Source organism: Myotis daubentonii, chromosome 16 (assembly GCF_963259705.1).
Source record: "Myotis daubentonii chromosome 16, mMyoDau2.1, whole genome shotgun sequence".
Classification (NCBI taxonomy): Eukaryota; Metazoa; Chordata; class Mammalia; order Chiroptera; family Vespertilionidae; genus Myotis; species Myotis daubentonii.
The window spans coordinates 43641862-43653368 of NC_081855.1; positions in this window are offsets into that span (position 1 = coordinate 43641862).

The window sequence follows — 11507 nt, forward strand, 5'->3', positions numbered from 1 at the left end:
ACCCACAGCTACATCCTCCCCACCCACCCTCTCCTGCCCTGTCCACCACCCCCATCACCCATGGTTCCCTGAGTGGGTCCCCCCCCCCACATTCTCTGCAGAGGGAAAGGCAAGGGCTTACCTGCTCGCTGTCTGGTCCAATGGCCCGTGCATGCAGTGGAACCCCTGGGCACCCCCACATGAAATGCCCGCACTGGGTTGCCCTGTCCTTTGCAGTGTCCTTCCTCCCGGCACTAGACTGGGAAACAGAATCCCGGCCACTTGTGGTGGCTCACTCACTTCTTCCTTCTCCCCCGCCTTCAGCAAATATTCATTAAGTCCTTATTCCATGTGAGGCCCGAGCGGGGTGCCAGGGATGAGTAGGAACAGGCAGAGCAGCAGCTGGCCTCGGGTCCCAGTGGCAGATGGGAACAAATGAACAACCACGGCAATGGAATAGGAGGGCCCTTACCTGCCGCTGGGGCGACAGAGGGCTTTCTGGCTGAAGTGAGCGCTAAGCTGAGGCCTCAGAGCTGAAGAGGAGTGTGTTTTCCCAGGATGAACTCGAAGGCTAGGGGGCAAGACACAACCAGGTGTGATCTTGGGCAAGCTGAAGTCTCAGTTTCCTCATCTCTAGAATGGACTCCCTGCTCTGTTTGCCTCACGGGGTCCTGGAGAAGAATGGATACGGATGTACTTTGTGAGATGGAAAATTCCACTCAACTGAGTATTGTTGTTAATGGAAGGCATTGGTCCTCCACCCCAGACAAGGGGACAGAGTCGGAGGGAGGAGGGTGGGTGGGGGAGGCTGGAGGTGGGAAGAACATGAATTCTGGATTTGCTCTGCAGAGCCCTTGTGGTTCCTTGGGAGCCAGTGACTGGCATGGAGAGTGCCTTGGCCACAGGACTGGGAGCTGTGGGGGTGGGAGAAACTACAGAGTAGGCAGTTGCTGGCAGAGCTAAGCCTGGTGCCCGTGATCAGTGTCCAGCTTCCACATAACAGTACCTTCTGGGCCTTGGACACTCCAGGTCCTGAGAGTCAAGGTGGGATTCTGAGGGGATCTAGTCCCCTCCTGCACCTCTCAGCCAATCAATACCTGCTCTGCACCCGCCCCCCCCCCCGCCCCCCACCTTCAGCAGGGTTTGTGCTAGATGTGCCGTTCTGGAACTGACCGGCTGGCCAAGAGAGCGACCCTCCTCCCAACCCTACAGAACACCCTCCTCCCAAGAGGGCTCTGGAGGAGACCCAGCCATGGGCAAGCTTTGTGCCTCCCTTACCAGTGGCACCAACCACTGGGCGTGCTGCCCCGTGGATCCTCCTAAGGCCATGCCTGTGGCCCCAGGGCCCTTCCTGCACAGCTGGCCTGGTCAGCAGCTGCAGGGGTGAGTCACAGCTCTCATTAGAGCTTAATTAATCAATTGAGTTAATCAGACAGCTGGGATGTGCTGTGGTTGCAGATGGGGGCAGGAGAGAGAGAGAGAACCGAAGCACAAAGGGCTGGTTCGGGTGAGCTGGGGCTGCCAGGGCCAAAGTTGGCGGTGGAGCTTAATAGGGTGGCGAGGGAGAAGGGTGCTGGCCAGGGCCACCCGAGGTCTCTGTAAAGGAGGATGAATGGGCTCAGCAGAGACTGTGATGGGCCATTCTGGAAGTGCCCTTCGCTGGGTGCCAGAGATAGAGCCTCGGGGAGGAGAATGCAGAACCTCTCTCACCCCCGGCTTCCCCTCTCATTTTTTATCTGGTCATGTGTGTCTCTGAAAGCTGTTTGAACCCTTATTCGAATGGAGTGGGGAAATGAAAGGAAAGAAAAAAAAAAAGGTAGGTCCTCACATTCCCAGTGAGTCCAGGGATGGGGGAGACCAGATGTCTACTGGGACCGCAGACAGAGATCCGGGCTCAGAGATAGAGAGACACTGGTCTCCCGGTTGAGCGGCTCAGACTTTGGACATCTGGACTGAGCGGGTGGGAAGGGGCCAGAGGGACGGAGCCAAGGCGGGCGGGAGTCCAGGAAGAATATCGGTAGGAGGGGAGCACCGGCACGGAGTTCACATTGTGATTTGCAAACTGTTGTTTCATCTGTTTTGCCCCACATCTGACCTTGGAATTGCTTTGGGGGCAGAGGAGTGAACAGGAAGGGTGATGGTGAGAAATGGATTCAGAGGGGACTCATGGACACCCCCACCCCCACCCCACAGACCCTGCCTTCCAAGGGCTTACAGCTTCCCCAGGGTGACAAGCTCAGTGCAGTCTCAGATGGCCCAGAGTCTCAGGCTGTGAGAGATAGGGGTCCAGGGCCTAAACGTGCAAAGGACTAAGGGAGATGGATTCAAGGAGGGCAGGCCCTTCCGGTGAGGCTGTGAAAGGCCTCATAGAAGGGGTGGCATGTGAGCCAGGCCTTGCGGATGGTGGGACTGAGGAAGTAGAAGTGGGCAGGAGAGGGAGGGTGCCGCAGGAGAAAACTACCCGGGCAAAGGCAGGGGGTGGACTGCACCCAGCATGGTTGGTCCTGCAGGCTGGGCTGTTCCTGTCTGTGTGTCAGGAAGAGAGGGCTCTATGGCGCATCTTTGAGTACCAGCCGGGAGTCTGAAAGGGAATTGGGTAGTCACAGGGAGTCACCGCACGTCTCTAACTGGGAAGGACGGGCTTAGAGCAGTTTGGAGAGAGATGTCTGTAAAGGCAGTTTTGTGTAGGACGGAACCGAGATGAAAGAAACCTGAAATAGGAAAATAGGACGAGAGAGAGAAAGAGAGGCAGATTATATGTGTAATTTATGTGAGTATGTGCATATGTACTGGTTGTGTGTGAGTGTATGAGTGTGTATATGTGTGCGTATTTGTGAGTGTGTTTGTGTCTGGAGCAGTGGTTCTTACCCTTTAAGAAGTCACAGATGCTTTTAAGTTTTGACAAAAGCTCGGACCCTTAGCTTAGAAAAATGCACATACTCAAGGGGGATGATGCCTTCAACCAAGGAGGACAGGAGGTGTGTTAACAGAGCTCCTGAGGCCCATTTGCTGGACCTCCTAGGTCCCAGGAGGGCTTAGATCTCTTAGATCTCCTAAAATCCCAGCTCTCCCCCTTAGCTGAACATGCCCCTTAGTCGCCACCAAGGAAGGGGTTGGAAGAGGCTTCCCTGCCCTCCGGCCCTCCCTCCTCCTTTCTCTTGTTCACACATGCTCACAGCCTCCAAGGTGTACACCCGTGAGCTTCTTATTCCAGATCTCCGCTGGTCCAACATGATAGCCACTTACCGCTCAGGCAACTGAGCACGGAGAATGTGGCTGGTGCCACATGTTAAATAACGTTTGTGACATACTGATTGAATGAAAAATATAATTTAAAATAATTTTCCTTGGGGTTTTTTTTCGTACTTTTACTTTCTTGACATGTGTTTATTAAATTGATTGGGGTGACATTTGTCAACAGGAACAAATGTGTGGGTTTCCATGTTACAAGATCTGTATATGGCACCGTGTATTAGGTGGCTACCAGAACACTTAAAAACACATAGGGGGCTTGCACTATATTTCTACTGGACAGTGCAGCTCTCGATAGCAACAGCCCCTCACCCCTGTACAGTGTTTTGTATAATTTCATTAAAAATCTGTGAGCTGATTTGAATGTCAAGTACAATTGAAAAATAAATTAAAATTTTTAATTCTGTGAGCTGAGAGGACTCGGGGTTACAAGCCTTCATTTTACAGGTAAGGAAGGTGGGGCCCTATGAGGTCAAATGACTGGTCAAGGTCATACAGCTAGGAAGGGTGGAGGCCAGGTTTTCCTGATTTTGGAACTGAGACCACTTTCTTTCTTTTTTTAAATGAATTTTTATTGATTTTAGAGAGGAAGGGAGAGGGAGAGAGAGATAGAAACGTCAATGATGAGGGAGAATCATTGATCGGCTGCCTCCTGCACGCCCCCTACTGGGAGGGAGCCGGCAACTCCGGGCACATGCCCTGACCAGGAATGGAATTGTGACCTCCTGGTTCATAGGTCGACCCTCAATCACTGAGCCACGCCAGCCGGGCCTGAGACCACTTTCCAAGACAATCCAGAAATGCCCCTTTCTCCACATTGGCACTGAGCCACCACTCACTTCCCCCAGTCCCTGCTGAAGCCCTTTCCCCTTCCCACACTCTGGGAACCTCCTGCTAAAACCATCCCCCTGCCAACCCCATTAAGACATGCCCATGGGCCCTCCACTAAAGCCAGAGTCTATCAAAGCTGGTGCCTTGGTCCTAACCGGTTTGGCTCAGTGGATGGAGCGTCGGCCTTCGAACTGAAAGGTCCCGGGTTCGATTCCGGTCGAGGGCATGTACCTTGGTTGTGGGCACATCCCCAGTAGGAGGTGTGCAGGAGGCAGCTGATCCATGTTTCTCTCTCATCGATGTTTCCAACTCTCTATCCCTCTCCCTTCCTCTCTGTGAAAAATCAATAAAATATATATTTTTTTTAAAAAAAAGCTGGTGCCTTTGCCCTGTCTTTAAAAGCATGCTCCTTTGTGTCGGCCTGGAAACTGAAGGTTAAGGGTACATGCCCGGAGTGACGGGCTTGATCCCCAGCAGGGGGAGTGCAGGAGGCAGCCGATCAATGATTCTCTCTCATCATTGATGTTTCTATCTCTCCCTCTCCCTCTCTGAAATCAATAAAAATATATTTATAAAAATAAAATCATGCTCCTCTGTACCTGCTGTCATCCTCATAAGTGTCCCAGGGCAAAAGAAGCAGTGGCCATGCTCCCTGGGACACACCCTCTTTCCCTGCACTCCGATCCTCGGCTGGCCCCCTCCACCTGGTTCCCCCCCTTCTGCCTCCTGCTTAGAGGGGGGCATATTCAATGAGGCTAAGGAACTGTTTCTTTAACTCCCCCACCCCCCTGTCCATAGTCCCTGGAACATGATAAAAATACCCAGCATTGATCTTTTTTTCTTCCCCTTCTGCCGGGGTAATGTTTACCCAGGTGTCAATCAGGAGAAGAATTTGGCTTCCTAATTTCTCTTCTCCTCCCTGGGGGCTGCGTGTCTCCCTGCCTCACACGGACACTGAGCTAGAATCAAGGTTACTAATAATCCCCCAGCACACACAGACACTGAGAGCACATATATTAAAGTCACATATTGATTTATATTTTCGGGTCCCTCTGCCTCTCTGCCCAGCCCCAGCCTTTCTCTCTGCCAAGGAGAAAAAAGAATTACACAGCTCTATTTATCACCAAGATGTTTAGTGTAAAGAGCATTGTGTCCGAGGTAATTCCCACCCCCGCTGCCCTCTTTGGGGATATTTTTTAAAAATAGTGTGGCATCGCCTATTCATAAGCATTTATCTTTTGTTGTCCATTCTTTACATTTCCCCTGAAGGAAGAGGTGAGAGATTTAAGGTAGACCGTTGGAAGGACTTCCTGATTTGACAAATGGTGCCGGCCATCCCCAAGGAGGCTGGTGGGGTTGTCTTGCTAACAGATAATCCTGTAGTTGTTGGGGGTAAGGGTGGGTAGGAGCCTGTGTGGACGGTGGGGCAATGGACTCAGTCACTTCTAGGGGTCACCCACCACTCCAGACAGCATCTCATAATTACTGGCTCACCACCTATGGCCCCATTCCACAGCTGGGAAAAGCACAAGGATGAGAAGTGTGTTTACTCCCCATTGGGGCTCTGAATTTCATGTCAGCCTTGGCCTCCCATCTAGACTTAAGCTGGATGGGCAAAAGGCTCTCCTCCAGGCCTGGGTGGCTCCTGCCCTGAGGAGTGGAGCTGGGGCATAGGTGTCCGGCTGGAGAGAGGTGGTGGTGGTGGAAGCCAGGAGGAGGACAATGTGGAGATCCTTATTCTTTAAGGTGAGACGGGGGAAGGAAGGGCTCCTGGAGCTCTAAATGCAGACGCCCATCACTCTGTCTGGTGGAGCAGCCATTTAAAAACGCCAAAATGTTTGACTTTTAGCTCCTTCAAGAGGCGCTTGGAATGGAAGCAAGGTTGAGCATGGGACTCACACGCCGACTCTCACCATCTTCTTAATGCCTGGAGGTGAGTTTCCCTCTTGCTTATATACATCACCTTCTTCGGGAGAGGGTGTCAGTCCCGTTTTACACATGGGAAAACTGAGGCTCACTAACTTGCCCAGCATCCTACAGCTGGGACAAGGTAAGCTTCGACTACCACCTGGTTTCCTAATTCTTCTGCAGGGCTCCTCAGGTGTAGCCTATGGTGGCCTTCAGATCCCTCCAGCCTCCTTCCCTGGCCCAGCCTTGGGTCGTGGCTCTCAGCCCAGCTCCAGGCCCAGTTAACTCCCCACCCTTGGTCCCGAAGTTCCTCTTCTGGTTGTGCTCAGAGACACCGGGGCTGGGGGTCAAAACTTGCTCTGGTGGATCCTGACCCCATCCCACTGTCTGCCCAGCCTCTGCCAGGGACTGGGGGATGGGGGGGACGATAAGGGGGGGGTGGCTGACTGCCCCCCTGCTTTCCCTTTGGCATTGTCCAGCAGCTTGATTGCGTTGCTTCCAACCAGTGCCCCTCACTTCATTCTGGGACCTATTTTACCCCTGGCAGGACTGAGCACTAGTCTGTGGAGTGCCACTGTGTGCCCGCCCTGCAGGCCCTGTTCCCCGAGGGGACGACCCACAACAACGCCGCAAGGTGAAGGTCGAGCCCCATGTTACAGATGAGGAAACCGAGGCGGGAGCACAGCATCTTCCAGGTCACCCGGGCGGTAAGAGGTGTTGCTGGGACTGGGTCAGGTCCGTGTGACCCTAAGTCCCGGCTTCGGAGCTCCCTCTCCAGCTCACTCCCGCCGGTGGGCGATCCCCAGCAGACAGTGTTGGTGGCGGCGGCGGCCAGACAGCGCGGGGCGCGGCAGGAATCCGCAACGAGGACCCTCCAGGATCACTTCTCCATTGAAAATCTGTTCCCCTCGCGGCCACGGGTGATGTATGGCTGAAGCTGATGAGAAACGTGGGGAGGAATGGAGGCCGGCAGCGCGGGCGGCAGGGCATTGAGATTCCGCGGGCGCGGGGCGCGGGGGGCGGGGGGCGGGGAGGAGGCGCGGGCCCCGACGCGGGCCGGGTCATTGATCTGGAGGTGCCAATTTGCAGCAACTAAATATTTGGTTTCTGCCTCTGCCCGCTCCTCACTCTGCTCAAACAAACTTCAATTAAAAGTGAAAAGCGAGGGGCAGGGTGGGGGCGTCGCGCCCGGTCCCCGAGGCCCAATCAATGGTGCGGAGCCTGCGGGCGGGAGGAATCGTGGACCAGGCTGGGGCGGGGGCTTGGGGAGGGCACCCTGTTCTGGGTGCTGGCCCCAGCGAGGCAGCGCTGGGAGCCTGGAGCAGCGGCTTAGCCTCAACCGGCAGAGCAGAGGGTGCCCCGGTGTATGGAGCCTGACAGCCCCAACCCCCACGCCCAGGCCTGTGTACTTGGACAGGAAGCGGGAAGAAGCCCCAGGGCGCTGAGCCCTCCCAGTCACCCACCACAGGAACTCTGATGATGGCCTTGTGCTGAGGTCCATCCCCTCTGGCTTGTCTGCCCATCTGTCTGCACTTGGGTTGGGAGAAGTGATGAGGGTGAATCCAAGCCAGGCGCCACCCCTAGTTGGGTCTGAAGGAGAGGGCTTGCGATGGGGGAGGCAGCAGTGAGATGCTGGGAACTGGGAAGAGGGCCTGGGGAGGTGGCTACAGCCAGGAGAGGGGAAGGGATCACTGGGTCACAGTTGCCTCTTTTGGGGTACAGGACAAACATAGCGACAATAGTCATTCACTGGGTAGCGTTAATCCACAGGGAAGTTTCTGTGCCTCGAGGATCTTCCAGGACTTTGTGCGGGTGACCCCAGGACTGGGAGGGGGAGCTAGTCATTGGTGCTGGGAAGCGGGGGCACCCCAGGGTCTGCTGGATGGTCTGCCTGGGTGGTAGTTAAGACAGTTCTGGGGAAGATCTGATGAAGGGTGGGGGTGCAGTTGGCAAAGAGATACCCAGGTCCAGAGGCGTGGGCAGATGTAGATAGACGGAAGGTGGAGGGGATTCGGGTGCTTTCATGTGAGTGAGCATTTCTTAGGGCCCAAGTTGTGAAGTAGGGCTGAGGTGCTGGGAAAATAAATGAGGAGGCCACTGTCCCCTCCCACATTTCTGCGCCCACCTTCTGGAACGAAGGGATTGCTTCCACACTTACCCCTTCAACGAGTGACACTGATGCTGTCCAATCAGCTGCAGACAGAAGCCCCTTTCCTTCCCTCTCCCTCCCCGCTCACCCCCCAAGGATAGTCTTGGTCCATGGCTGGGTGTGGAAGCACAGGTCCGGCCCATGTGGGCCCCAGCTTCTAGGTAATCAGATGGCCCTGCAGGACTCTGGACCAGGGAGGCCTGAGTGCCATCCCCATCCCCAAACACAAACACAGGGCTCTGGGGGAGACTGGTCTCACAAAACCCCCTCAGTCCCCCTTCTACTCCAAGCAGTTGCCTTACCCCCCTCCCCCAACACTGCTCATCAGCCCTCAGTTCTCTCACAGGGGAGCTGAGTCCATAAGCCTCCCCATACACCACTACTTTCCCTCCCAGCTCCTGCCAGGGGCTGCCGCATTCCCTGCCTCAAGCCCCTTCCCAGCCTGTGAGCTGGGTGCCTACTCCCTCACATTCTCTCCCTCCACCCGCCTTCTCCCTGGGTGCTGAGCTGTGGAGCAGAATGATTTCCTGTAATTGGCCAGCAATCCGGCTGCCCGACTTGTTCTATCGACATGCTGGTTAGCTGGAAATTGTATTGGAATCTGAGCGACAGGGAGGGGAGGGGAGGGGAGGGGAGGGGAGGGGAGGGGAGGGGAGGGGAGGGGAGGGGAGGGGAGGGGAGGGGAGGGGAGGGGAGAGAGGAGGCTCTTTGGGCGCCAGCTCAGTGCAGCCTCAGCTCTGTGGGTGGGATAGAGGAGCCACCAGCCACATCTCCACATCCTCCCTTATGGGAAGGAGCAGGAATGCAACCCATAGGGCTTCACCACCTCCTTCATTTTGCTCCTTCTCTCTGGCCGTCTCTGGGGGTCTCCCCTGCCCACCCCTATGTGCCCCTATGGCCTCAGGCCATCATTGCCACCCCATTCCCTCTCCTGCTCCTAGCACCAGTTCCTCCTGGCCTAAAGGTCTTAGCAAGAACTGGGGGTGCCCAGCAGACGTGGTATCCCTCTCATCCAATTTCTAGCCATGGAGGCTCATCATGGAGTGCCCGAACCTTCCCCGCCTCTCCCCAAGCAGAGTGAGGCTAAACATCAGAAGAATTGACAATAACTCCTAGATAAGGAGCCAAGGTATAGTTAATGGGGGCAGTGCAGGTAGTGAGAGGAGCACTGTTTTGGAAGCCCAGAAACTTGGCCTTTATGCCTGCTGGTTTTTCTACTGCATGGCTCAGCCTCTGAGCCTCTGGGAAATTCTAGCCTGGGCTCTTTCACAGAATCGGGAGTTTTCAAGGAGATAACCAGGTGAGCAGGCTTTGTAAACTGTAAAGCTTTGCGAACTACCCGAGGGCCAGCCCGGCTGGTGGGATGGGGCCTGTCCCCTTCGTTCCCCAAGAGACAGGTGCGTTCGCTGCCCTCGCTGGTGTCTTCATTGCTCTGTGTCAGGGTGGTGAGGCCCCAAGCGGGGAACGCCCTGGGGGGGGGGGGCTCTTGCCCTCGGAAGGGTGGGTAGGGCAGGATGGGGACACAACACAGCTTCTTTTTATTTTTAATATCTATTTTTATTGATTTCAGAGAGGAAGGGACAGGGAGAGTTAGAAACATCAGTGGTGAGAAAGAATCATTGATGGGCTGCCTCCTGCAGGCCCCACACGGGGGATCGAACCTGCAACCTGGCCGGGTATTGAACCCTGATCTTCTGGTTCATAGGTCGACGCTCAACCACTGAACCACCCCAGCCGGGCCCAACACAGCTTCTTAATTAGCGCCCAGGGCCCAGCGGCTGTGCCTCTGCCCCCCCGGCCCCCCCCCGCCCCCCCCGGCCCCCCCCCCCCCCCCCCCCCGCCTTGTCTCCTCCCTACAGTGCCTGCAGCAGCTCGGTGCTTGGTGGAGGCGGCCCTGCAGGGAGGGAAGACAAGAATGCCACTGGGAGAAAGTAACTTCTTCACCAGTGCCCACTGCAGAGGTTGGACCCCAACCCGGGCGGGTGCTGCCACCTGCTGGCCAGAGGGGATGCTGCCCACTGGGGTGTAGGGCTGGGGCTCCAGGTGGCCTGGCTCTGGCTGTTCCCAGGCTGTTCCCAATCTGTCCCAAGGCCTTTGGAGCCCCATGCGTGGCCTAACCCTGTCATCACGCCCCTCGGGAAAGCAGGCCTTTTTCTAAGGCTACCTTGGGCGTGAGGAGATGGTGAGGAGGGAGGCCTGAGGACAGGAAGTGGGGGTTGTGACGGGACCAGGGCACTGGGGAGGACCCTCCAGGTTGGCCATCCTCTGACATTCTTGCATCAAACTCAACAGACCGGGTCACAGAAGAAAGTAATTCTTTGGAATTTTCCAGTCTGCAAAGGGTTTTCACGGTCATTCATTAGGTCCTTTGACCTAAGCATCATGCCTACCTGATAGAAGACACAAGGGCCAGGAGGCCACATAAATAGGAGACAAGACCAAGTCCCACTCCCAGCTCTGCTCCTCCTGGAGGAGGCTCAGGGGTACAGTGGGTGGAATCTGAAGCTTGGCCGCAACCCAAATCAGATCCCTCCACTTCTCTGGGCCTGGAATCGGAATAATCAATGTTATGTCACCTCTGGAGTGTGGCACATCTAGCAAAGTCCAACACATTCCAGGCATTCATGAAGAGTCGTTTTCTCAATGGCTGGGGTAATAGGACACTTTGTTACCTCAATGAGGGGTCCATACCTTTACCCCTCCTGCCAGGTCCCACTAAACCCAGGAAGCAGCTGCTTTCTGCCTTTCTCATCCTGCCCCGGCCCCACCCCGAAGCTCAGCGTCTCCTGGCCCAGGCTTTGCCCCTGGGGGTTTGAGGTGAGTTAATAAGCTGGTCTCCGAGGTATGAGCAGCTCTGGGAAATGGGGCGCTAAATATGGCCACCAGAGCATTCACATTTGTCACACTCATTTCTGGCCTTAATAGGCTGCTGGCCAGGGAAAGCTGACGTCTACCCTGGTCTAATTGGCTTGGGGGAGGAAGATGGAGTAAGGGGGTGTGACGCTGCCCGGCACCTCCACTTACCTCTCCCAGGGGCAGACACGGACCTCGCTGGAATCCTCCTGGGGTCCCAGGAGAAGTCAGGGGGCGACTGTACCTCTGGGGCCCAGGCTTCCGTGTGGGAGGAGGCCAAGGGGTATCAGCCAAGCAATGGCAGTGCAGGGTATTTCAGATCAACACTTTTTTTTTTTTTTTTTTTTTTACAGAGAGGAAGGGAGAGAGATAGAGAGTTAGAAACATCAATGAGAGATAAACATCGACCAGCTGCCTCCTGCACATCTCCCACTGGGGATATGCCCGCAACCCAGGCACACGCCCTTGACCGGAATCGAACCCGGGACCCTTCAGTCCGCAGGCCAAGGCTCTATCCACTGAGCCAAACCGGTTT